Consider the following 11,846-nt stretch of genomic DNA (forward strand, 5'->3'; position numbering starts at 1 on the left):
CTGTCCCTTTGAGCCCATGACACCAATACCTGTGTGACACATGGATCTGTCAGCTTTCTGCCTCCTGTGACATGCTCATGGCATCTCCAAGGCACATGCCAGTAGCTGGTGCCCAAGTTGCTGCAATGCTGCTGTAATTTTGATTACATATCTTTGTATTGATGTCCGTGTTGACGATGGAACATCTCTGCAGCCGCGCAGCAGAGGACAGGAGGTTCCATTATCTGGCCATTTTCCCATCTGTTCCTCAGGCTCTCCAAGACAAAAAAGATGGACACATAATCAGTTGTATCACAACAACTGCTGTCGTCCTGTTGTTTTTACCGGCCAAACCCTGCTGTGCCCTCTGGCCTGCCCTCTCACCTCATGCTCTGCACACCATCCTTCTCTCTTCTTTCTTGGGCTTGCACAGGGCTGCATTGCTTTCTATGATCATCAGAATTGGTGCGAGTAGATGATTGAAGGCCTCTCCTGCTAGTCCTTTTTGAGATGGAACTGTAAACTTAACATTTGGTCAATTCCTGTGGGTTGGAGTATAGATATAACTCAGGGCCATTTGGAAATTGCTGACTATGAAAGCTTTCTGACACTCCATTTTTTTTGGGCAGAGCATCCTACCTAACAGTGTGGTCTCACCACAGCCCCTCATCTTGGCCTTTCTCCACCTCATGGTGGCTTTTACCTTGTTGTTGGGGCTGGGGGGGGGAGACCAGCATGAGGGTACCAGCATGTGAGCATTTCCTTCAGTTAGGAAGTGCTCATACATAAGAAAATGGAGAGAGCTTTGTACTCAAAGAAAAATGAGTTTACAAATATCCGTACTTGTATTTATCTACACAGATCAGTAAGTTAGTCAGGTCCATAAGAAAAGGTTCCCAAGTTTTCTCAATGAGAACACAAAGCAGGAGAACCAGCCAATATGTTTATGAATCAGAAAATTTTATTGTGAGATGGGTTGTGTAGAGCTTCCTTTGACCATAGCTGTGGGGAGTTCCCGCTCTCTGTGATGTCACTGTTGTACAGTCTGGGGCTGTTTCCTTGTTCTTATGTCAGCAACTTCACAGTTGGCTACAAAATTTTGGCTCTGGCTCAGGCCAATACTGTCAATGCAGCATCTGCAGTCTCCTGTCATCCACGAGACACCGATCTTCCATACAATAAACAACAAAATATCTGACTAGACATTTGTAGGGGGGATATGCTTCAATACTTTCTCACATAAAAGTGTTAATATTCTTCTCCCGCTGTGGCAATCTTGCTTTCAAGTCACATGCAACATCTGCCATCTCCCAGATGTCCATGACTGAACACTAACAAATGGAAGTTGAGAATCCCTTTAATGAAAGAAGGAAAGGTGACTGATGACATCCTCAAATCCAACCGTATCACATCCCCAAGAGATAACTGAGTGACTGACCTGTGCCCACTGAAGCTCCCCTGACTGAGGAGCACTTTGACAGAAACTGCCCTCCGCAAAGTGCAGGCCTTCTGCTGAATGAAGGTGTTTTCTTGTGTGAAGGATCTGGGTGGCAGATCCAAAGGAGCTGCTTATTTTCCAAACGCTTCTGACTAATGAACTGAGATACTAGTAGATGAATGCTCTTCCAGTATCTTAGAAAGTGTTAAACAGACTTAATAGGATCTTAAGTGCTCCTTGGCACTGAGGCACAAGGAGGAGGAAAGGGACGATAGTACGATAATATTTCAAATGGTCAGTTCAGTCATTCAGTTTATATTTTATATAACCCTGAGTACTGGTAGAAATCCTCATGAATTCTACAAGCAGTTAACTATTGGTTTCGCTGGAATACTTCAGCTAAGTAAAATGCAAAAAATTGACAAGAAAACACCCTTTGGTGCTCAGTAATTCCTTTTGAAACCTCTCTTGGTACATTCAGTAACCATGGTTTGGCTAAAATACGTAGGTGCTGGCGCAGGCTGCCCAGAGAGATTATGGACGCCCCTCCCTGGGGATGTTCAAGGCCAGGTTGGATGGGGCCCTGGCCAGCTTGATCTAACATTAGATATGGAGGTTGGTGGCCCTGCCTGTGGCAGGGGGGTTGGAGCTTGATGGTCCTTGAGATCCCTTCCAACCCAGGCCATTCTGTGATTCTACAATTCTATGATTATGGCATTGTTACTCTGAAAAATTCTTCTGAACGAATACAAAAAAGGTAACAAAATATTTTTTAAGGAAAAACTTAAGGAGCATGAAAGGTGAGACAAGGCCCACAAGTGAAAGTAAAAAGGTTTCACAGTGACTGAGAATGAGGGGGAAGAAGGGGAATAGTTAGTTTATAGAAGCAAGAATGTAGAGCTTGTTATAAAACAAGGGATGGCAGACACTGTGTCTGGGATAGTGAGGGGGATGAAGGCCATAAAGATAAGGGTTTGAGAACAGCCCAAGGACATTTGGCAGGGAGGTGATGAGATGTCCACAGGGCAAGAAGAAACTGGTGTGGGGTGATGCCGCCCCAAAAGGCCAGGAAACGGCCTTTCAGCGAAAACAGTCAGAAGCCTTCGCGAGGAAAACAACAAACCTTCATCCCACCACCCACTATGCACACCAAGAGGGGAGGGTCTGCATGCTAACGAACTCTCAGGGGTGTGTAACGAATATGTATCCGAATTCTGGGAAAACTACTGATTATGTATTAGTTCAGCCTATATCTGTAGCACAATTTTTCTAGACAGTGTGCAAGTTAGGCAGATCCATCCCCATTGCACCCGGTGTCTGCGCAGCACTGAATAAACCGTACCTGCTTTGTAATCTTACTTGGGTTACAGAGTTTGATTCTGCATGTCAGGCAGGAAGGTTGTAATTAAAATTGCCTTTTTAAGCTATAGCTAACTGTTCACAGTACTCTAAGCAGCACAACAGCCTAGGAATGACAGCTCCCACTCAGTCCTAGTGGGCAACAGGAGATCTGGGAATGCACAAATAGTGGAAGTCACAACGAAGTTGAGAACTACAGACTTCAGGGATTTATAGAACTGGAGTGGAAATCCCACGGCCTTCACAAGTGGAGAGGTGTCTTCCGTAGGAATCCTGGAGCTGGTAAACTCTTCACTTCCCCAGTCCTGAAGGACTGTGTCTGGGTTACATGCCTTGAAAATCCCAAATGTTTGGCTTTGAGACAAGTCTTAGGCTTGGATGGTCTGAGAGACTGAGGAGGGTTGTGATCCCTGGTCAGGTGAATGTCATGGTGGTTGATTGGGAGTTTGTTGAAAACAATGCTGTTCTACACAATATTTGTGTCAGTACAGTGTTGTCTTTGTTTGGAAAGTTGTTATAGAACAGTCCTAACTGTATTGAGCAAGTTTATCTCCAGATTCCATGCAATATTCCAAGGCCAAATTAAATCTCAGATGCCACTACTTCACTTTCACATCTGTCAAGGTCATTTCTACCATGTTATCCTCCTGTGAAGGTCATAGCCAAACAGTCATTTCTCATCTAGTTCCCGTCTTTCCCACTGAAGATCTTCACCAGTGTTCCTTGGGTCTCCCAGCCCTACCCACAGAATTTCATGTGCATGGAAGTGAAGCTTTGGTTCATCATCTCTTCTAAATCCCCCCCCTTTTTTTCTTTGCCAACCCTTGATCATCTCTCCTTGCCAAAAGCACTGAATTCATAATTCATATTCTGTGATCAAACCTTGTGACCAACAAGTAAAGTTCTCTGAATATAAGTGACTAAAGGGAGTCTGTATCCCTTTCATACTTGTAGCCATACCCTCCAGCATTTCCCCTCTTTAATTCCCAATCCCTGTATGACCTGGAGACCACGTATGGCAACCATTAAGTCTCTGTATAACCTGGAGACCACGTCTGCTTTGAGAAGGAGCATGCTAGCCCTGTTTCAGTAGTAAGCATGTTCTGTAGTAAGTACTGAACAGTACAACGTATATTGATCTATGTAACTAGGACAAAATTCTTTCCATTGCTGCGGGGCTGACATTTAAACCACTGCCTTCATGGTAATTTGGATTCAAAGCTCTCTGTAAGCTCTGCTCTGGGCACACGAAAACTCAGCTGTTCTCTCATCAAGCTATTCAGGTTCTTTTAAAGTGAAAAAACAACACGGTGAGGTAGAGATTCACTGCACCAGTGAAAAGCAACTTGGTGGGGGGACTGTAAAGGCTAAACTGTCCTGCAAACATGCCTAATCCTTCCCACAGGCTTTCTGGGGGACCTTAGCTTCAACCAGACACTGAATTGTTACAAGGCTAAGGAGGGAGAGGATGCAAGGCAACAATTGGTACCTATCCTTTTTGGCCATGTTCAGGCTTATATTTACTGTTCGGTATTGAAGGATGTCTCCTCTTTGCAGATGCTTTACTGAAATGGGAGCTGGAGCTTCTGCCTTTTTTTTTTTTTTTTCCAGTGCAAATAATATTATGCTATGAGGCTGTGCACGATGTTTACCTCACCAAATTAGAGCTTAAACAAAATTCTGCCTTATCTTTTCCCAGTCAAGGTGACTCCCCACAATGTATCCCGCCTGAGGGGAGAAATTCCTCATCAGCACAACAGCTCACTCATGCTAGGGAGTCCATTCTCAGAAGATGTGAGAGGTGCCACAACTGGGGCATTATAGTTCTTCACGCCCATGTAAAATCTAGAACCTGTGTACATAGTCCACGAGACCACATGCTACTCCTACCTCTCAGAGTACTCAAGTTAGGCTTGTCCAAAAGTACTCATTGCTTGAGGATCCCACCAGCTTCAGCATCTGGGGACATATCAGCCCCATCTTGCTTTTCATAATGAACCAAATACACTGCATGCCTGCCATGCAGAAAATTGTAGTGTACTTGTCAGGCAGCTTCATTATAGTGTAACTCAGTACTGAAGGAGACTCTTATCTATGTGAAGTCTTTAATTTTTTGACCTCATCTCCTTCTCCTTGACTGTTAGAGTTACATTTCATCAAGGCAGCACAGCGAGCAGCTGCTCGTCTTTTTTTTTCTGTTCTCCCTTTCACATTTTCCCCAAATCTGTATTTTTAGCACCTGTCCACTCCATTGAGTTAAATCTGTTAATTCACCATCTGTGTATACAAACGTGTGTAGGGATGCAAGTCGCTCTGAATCAGTCTCCAACGATGAGCTGAAGAACTGGCAGAAAATGAGACCTTGTCATTAAAAAAATGGTATTTTCCTGTAATTTTTGTAATAAGCTCTGAATTAGAAATGAAGTTGCTAATATAACTACAGAAAACCAACTTACTTCCGCATGTCCATCTCACAGCCATTAAGGTAATACCCCATTTTATACACAGACAGATCCATGTAAGTCTGCCTGTTGCTTCCTTCTTTTGAAGCATCAGGAATTCAGAATTCACATGATGCTAAGAAGTTCTGGGCCTTGCTGGATTAGGGTCAGCAAAAGGAGACCAACTCTTCCCCTGCACACTGAAAAAATCTCCTTTGGAACACGAACAACTCAGAAATAAATAAATAAATAAATTTAATAAATTAATTATAGACCTCAATGGTGTCCTTTTGCCACGTCCCTTCATGCACTTTGGTTCAGCCTACATGGCCTCCCCTCTTCTCTCACCCCACGGCACCGATGCGTTCCTTGTGAGAACACTTCCAAGGGCTCGGTGGTGGGATTGCCCTGTGGGGCATCAGCAATGCAACAGCCTGTATGGCTGGCACCAATGCTGCTGAGTGTGACATACAGGTTTTAATGGAATTTGAATGCAAGAAAACACCTCCCTGATTTTTCACATGTTTTCAAGTAAAAGAACCATGCTCAGATAACGGTAAATAACGGTAAGCGAGTAAGGTATTTTTAGGCATATTATGTATTGTGGACACATTTTTCACAGATTTCTCTGCAATCATCACGATATTAAAAAGTTTCTGGATTGAATTGCTTCTTGGAAAATGTAAGTGCTCCTGACATCAGTGTCATAAATACGAATAAAGTCTGCAGAGCCTCTCCACTCAGAGCAACGCCATGCACCAGCCCTTTCCTCCCTTGCATACCAATACAACCCTCCTTGCAAACAGATTCAGTATTTCTCCACCAGCTTTTTATTACAACATTAAGGATATTACTCACCTTCATTCTTCTCTGCAAGCAACCATAAATAAATTGCCCGTACATCCCAACAAAATAAAAGGTATTTCTGGAGAACATGCTAACAGCTTATACTCTATTCAGGCAAGAACACTGCAAAAATGTGCTGGCTATTTAGTCAGAGAGCTGAATGTGTCAAGAAGAGATGCTAATAAGGACCTGAAGGTCTGGATTGCCTTCTATAAATTTACTGGGAGACTGGCAGAATGGAAAATACTAGTCCATTAATGGTGCTCTGTTAAATTTACTGTGGACTGATTTCATTGTCAGATGACCTGACTGTATAGAATGGAATATACATACAGTTAGATAGCTAAAAAAATATCATACTACTGAGATCATGACAGTATCTGTGTACAGAAAATTTTATTGGTCTAATAATGGAAAAAAATGTCCTTCTGCTTTGTAACTGAAGCACAATACACATCCCAGTGTGATGAAGCTACAGCCATTAGCTGATAGCAAAATACAGACGTTCATGGGGACAAAGGGGTGCCATATAACTGCATTCTCACTGTAGCAACAACTTGTAAGTACGTACATGTGCATGCAGCTGTGTATGGGTAGACATGCCCTATAAGGACTCTCCTGCTGCCCTTTCATATGGATGGCATGAAGACATCTGTTTCAAGAGAAAGTGAACCTATGATTCACCGAGTCAGAACAGCAGCACTTTGTCTTCACTTTGGTCTTGTTAATTAATGTCACAGTGACCATATAAGATACAAAAATAAAGAATCTAGGTCCACGTCCTCTTTTAGCTTTGAGCTAACAAAATTCATTTTTAGGAAAAGCAGAAGAATGTTTTCTGGGACACAGTTGGTGGTTATTCAGACCATCAGTCATCAGTTGACGATGCACAATTTCAGATTAGAAAGTGAGGTTATTAAGCTCAGATTGAGGTTCATGCATATGTTAAAGAAGATAACATAAAGAGTAATGACAAATGACGGAGCCATTACGTTTACAAGAATTAAATCTAGGAGGAGTTGGAAAGAGGAAACAGATGAAAAATGCAGATTATGTTAAGTCATCTCACACACAAAAGAGATGATGTTTTTTCAGGAAACAATCCAAGTGGCACTGATTACAAATTATTCTGGTGTGCCGCTCCACAGCCCTCCTGCAACATCCGAGTGGATGTAAAGCCCTCTGGGGCACATACAAGATTAAGCACAGGTTCTGTGCACCAAATAGGGCTTCAATCCATGCACGGAATGCATGGTTGTTCTCAGTTTTTAGGAGGCTGGTGTGACCAGAACTGGGGTACCAATCCATTCACCCCGGAGTTCAGATAAGGGGCAGGTAAGAGACCACTTGCATATGTTCCTTGGATGCTCTCGGTTTTGTAACGTGCACTCCTTTTTCAGCTGATTCTCTGCCTGAGACTTTTTAGGATGCAGGAGCCATTTCACACCTAAAGATTTTGTACGCTGAAATGCAAAAATCCATGCCAGGTGAACCAGACTCCCTGCAGGTCTTCAAAGGCTTTCGTATTTCCCTAGTGGTCATACAAGAAAGGTGTTCATTTACTTCAGCAGACTTTGTACATCAAGTAATTGAAATTCATGAGTCTGGTGCCTGCACTGGGCAGACAGCTGCTCTCAGCCCTTTGCTGCTGTTTTTCTCTCCAGAAAGGCTCAGCTGTTAGTAAGGGCACTCACTGTCCACCCTTCTGCTCACCACGATTTTGAGAATTTATCATGATCAATGATACCTACACAGAGCTGAAGCAGAGAGAAGAAACAGTTTTCCACTTCTGGCAGAATAACAGCAGAAGACTGCAGTACCACCTTGCTGTCCAGTTTAGGGAGAGTTCACTTTCTTGTTTCAGCATTTTTAGCTAGGTTTTGTCATAATCAACCAGTTTTAGTAATTCTCCTCCCCTACTCTTGTACAAACGAGACTTTTCTCTTGATCAAATGCATTTGTGAAATGTATCGTTTCCCGTAAAGTCTCCAAATACCAATGGAAAACAAAGCTCATGAGCCAAAACACATTTTGTCAAACCTCATTACTCGGTCAGGGGAAGGTGAGTGGAGACAGATATTCTTCTAAATGAAAAACACCATAATTGAAAGTATCAGAATTTTGTGCAGTAACTGTCCAGTATTTCACTGACCCCATTTGAAGTGTTAACACTTCATCCATTTCCACAGCTCAAGAACCTTTCTGCCAATGCTAATCTCCTCACATATTTATATCATAACAAAAATAAATGAGAAGGAATTTACAGGGTATTTTCATTTTGCTGCAGTTAATCTCATTTTGGAGGATGGTGCCTTTTGCCAGCACTGTATCAACACCAGTTTGGAAGGAGAATGTAACAAATGCAACCTGGAAATTGATATGCAGTTTGTGTACCCTTACTTCTCAAAAATAACCAGTGAACCAGAATTGTTGACAGCCATTCTGAAACCTCAGAGAAGTATGCACACCTGCATTTCTGTTCACCAAAAGAAGTCATGTTTCACATTGAATTTTCATTAAAAAAAAAAGCAATTCTGTCAATGCAGAAACAATTAGGTGGATGGTTTCTTGGACATTCAACACTCTGCAGATGAATCAAGTGGAGGCCTTGGTTATCAGTGCACCAGCAGGACCTCTAACATTATTGGGAAGTGCGAGCTTTAAAACAATTTACTTTCTGATTTGCTATAGAATCAGCAGTATCTTGAAGACATAATAAAAAATCAGCTCTCCAAAACATTCTATCAAAAGCAGCACTGTCTGAGCAGGTACTTTAAATAAGACACTGTAATTACTTTACAATAAAGCACCTTGCTAGTCTGAGCAAACTAGAGAAATTGCCCAGATGATGTTTCATTCAGTCAGGACCTTAAGTGCTAATCCTAAGTGGGAAGGATTTCTGTATACTTCTGGAATGGGAGGGAACTTTGTTCACCACTTATTTCAGTGCATTTGGGCCAGACAGTTGCTGTTTTGTTTCCATTGTGCTCTAACAGGCAAAGACGTGATGCAGAATGCAGGGGACTGATGTTCTGCTAAGCTCTGGTACAGAGATGACTGTGAAAAGGAATGAAATACATTCATTTTGCTTCTGATATGGTCTTACAGTCAAAGATACAAAAGCAATGTATTTGCCACAGTTCTTCATTTCAAAAAACGATTGATCAGAAATTCCAAGAGAAGATATATGAAGTCAATATGTGCCTAAAATGTGCAGAAAATCACTTTGGATAGCTAAAGAAGGATGTCCAGCAGCATTTTGGTACTTCAGGCATCCTACTGCCATTCCAACAGGTCCTCTGCTAACTCTATATGGATGTTTCATCTGGTTAAGGGCATCTCAAGCGGTGTTAAGAGCCTCAGTTTAAGTAGTGAAATCCCAGCCTCTCCTGTCAGAAGTAATACATATGCATATATGCACACACAATGCTCCCATGATTAAAGCAGTATGTCATTAATTAGAACCAACTAATAAACAGCATCTCAGTCATGTTTCGCTCGGTCTTGGAATGCTTGTTTATTCCATAGTCATGAAGTTTCCTGTAAAGCAAATACCTTGAGAGTACAGTGCTATAATTACATGATGAATAAATGGATGGTGCTTTGACAGATACAATACAAGACATAAACTCAAGTTAGGGTGTCCTGCTAATATAACAGAATGCAACAATAACATCTGAGCAGCAAAAGAACTCTGCAGCCGAATAATTTTCTTAGCAGGGTTACCATTAATATAAAACGGCTAATTCGGTATTTTTGGAAATTAAGCATCTTTTTTTTAATGCAACCAGGATCTTGCAATTAAGCTAAACAAAATTGGAAAGGGTAACTTATTTAGGGATTCACAAGCACTTGGTATAGCAACAGATCGTGATGCCAGGCAAATTCATAATACTTTTCATCAATTGTGACCATGGCAAAAACCAAACAAACATGGGATTTTAGAAAGAAGCTGGGCATCGAAACCTCAATGACCTTGGATTCATCACATTACTGGAAATCCTAAGAGGAGTCTGTGAGGAAACTCGGAAAGAACATGGAATAGCACCCAGGTATTCTCTCTGCCTGATCCCATCTTTAGCCAATAGCTTGCATATACCCTCACAACACTGTGTACCTAAGAAAGGGACACAATGGGAAAAAATTCCACATGGAACTTAGAAAAAAAGAAAAAAAACAAGACTTTTAATAATCAATCTTCTAGCTCAGCCTTGTTATATGTCTAACTGATAAAATCTTTGCTTCATTTGATGGAAATGAGCGGAGTCCAAAAGCTTACTGCTTACTCTTTGAAGTTCTACTGGCACGCACTTACAGTAGTGACCTATTTAAATCCAGCCAGTGAAACTGTACTGTTCCTGTGTCAGGTTGGGGGTCAGCAAAGTCAGCAAAGCTACAAAGGGCTATTTCATATGACAAGAGTATGACAGGAACCTACTGAGCACTGTTCTTGTTCTTCAAGTCAAGCCTGGGGAAAAAAATAAAAAATGAAAGTTCAGGGACAAATTTTGGTTTCTGTTCCACTTGGAAACTAAGCAATCATTTCTCTTCAAAGAACCATACCACATCTTGATCTATAAAAACATAAGAACAGATTGAATTTGCATTAACGTAAACAGGCATCTCTGAAAAGAACACAGAGTACTCAAAAGCGTGGACGTTTATGCTAGTACTTTCTAAAACTGTTACTGCGTATACTGTATACAGATAAATGTAAATGCTGTCTTCTTTTAAAATATTTTCTTATTTCAGTCAACTGGGAAAATTATGTAATTGCAGAATTGGAAATTCAGGAAAAGAATTTTCAGCCCTCCTTCTTTTGGGACTTGGAAAACTGCAGAAGAAAGAAAGTGGCCAGTGGTGATCTCCATCTACCGAAAAGACGAAACTGGAAATAGCTACTTCCAAAGTTCAGCTCCTAACGGCAAACTGGAAAGCTGAAAGTATTTTCCAAATTTTAGTAATGGCAATATTTCCATCTAGAGTCCACTGTCTTTCCTGAAAATGCATTCTGATCAACTGGAACCACAGATTAAGGCCTGCATAGGACACCCATGCTCATGTCAGCACAGACAAATTCTTGGATGCTGACCAGCTGTGTAACTCACACAGCTACCCAAAATGAGACAAAAATGGTCTACCTCCCTCCTACTCTGTAAAAAAAGTGGTCTTCCTCCATTCCTACTGAATATCCTCATGGCTTCATACACCATTACGAGACAATCTAACCCATGGCTGAAGACTAAATGCCCAACGCGCTCCCTGCCTGCAGTACACCAGCAAGCACTCGGCAGCCTGCTCACTTCTGGGCTTGAGCACCCAAACCTGGATGTGCCACAGACATTGTCTTGAGGGCTCAGACAGACAAACTCTTCCAAGTGCTTTGCTTTAAAAGGAAACCATCTGATTATCTAAGCTCAGATTGCTTGGTTTGAACAGCATTTTTTGCTAATGAAAAATGGCTGAGAAGGCAAGGAATTAACAAAGAATGCTTTGCCTTTAGAAAATAATAGCTTCCTGAAGTAGAATATGGAGAGTGTTGGCTTCCAGAAGTTTCTCCCCTTCAAAGCAACTTTGAAGGATTTCTTAAAATAAACAGATATGTTTGGGGCATCATGATATTTCTAAGTAAATATATGTAAGTTGTTTTGTTTTTTTTTTTGTCTGTTTTGTTGTTGTTGTTGCTCTGAAACTAAAATTTATTTATTTAAACAATATAAAAATAGAACCAGAAAAAAACCACACAAGAAACAACCACGCATAAAACCATTTGCACATTATGA

This window comes from Lagopus leucura, unplaced genomic scaffold (assembly GCF_019238085.1).
Source record: "Lagopus leucura isolate 7727_CA_CO unplaced genomic scaffold, USGS_WTPT01 Super-Scaffold_702, whole genome shotgun sequence".
Lineage (NCBI taxonomy): Eukaryota > Metazoa > Chordata > Aves > Galliformes > Phasianidae > Lagopus > Lagopus leucura.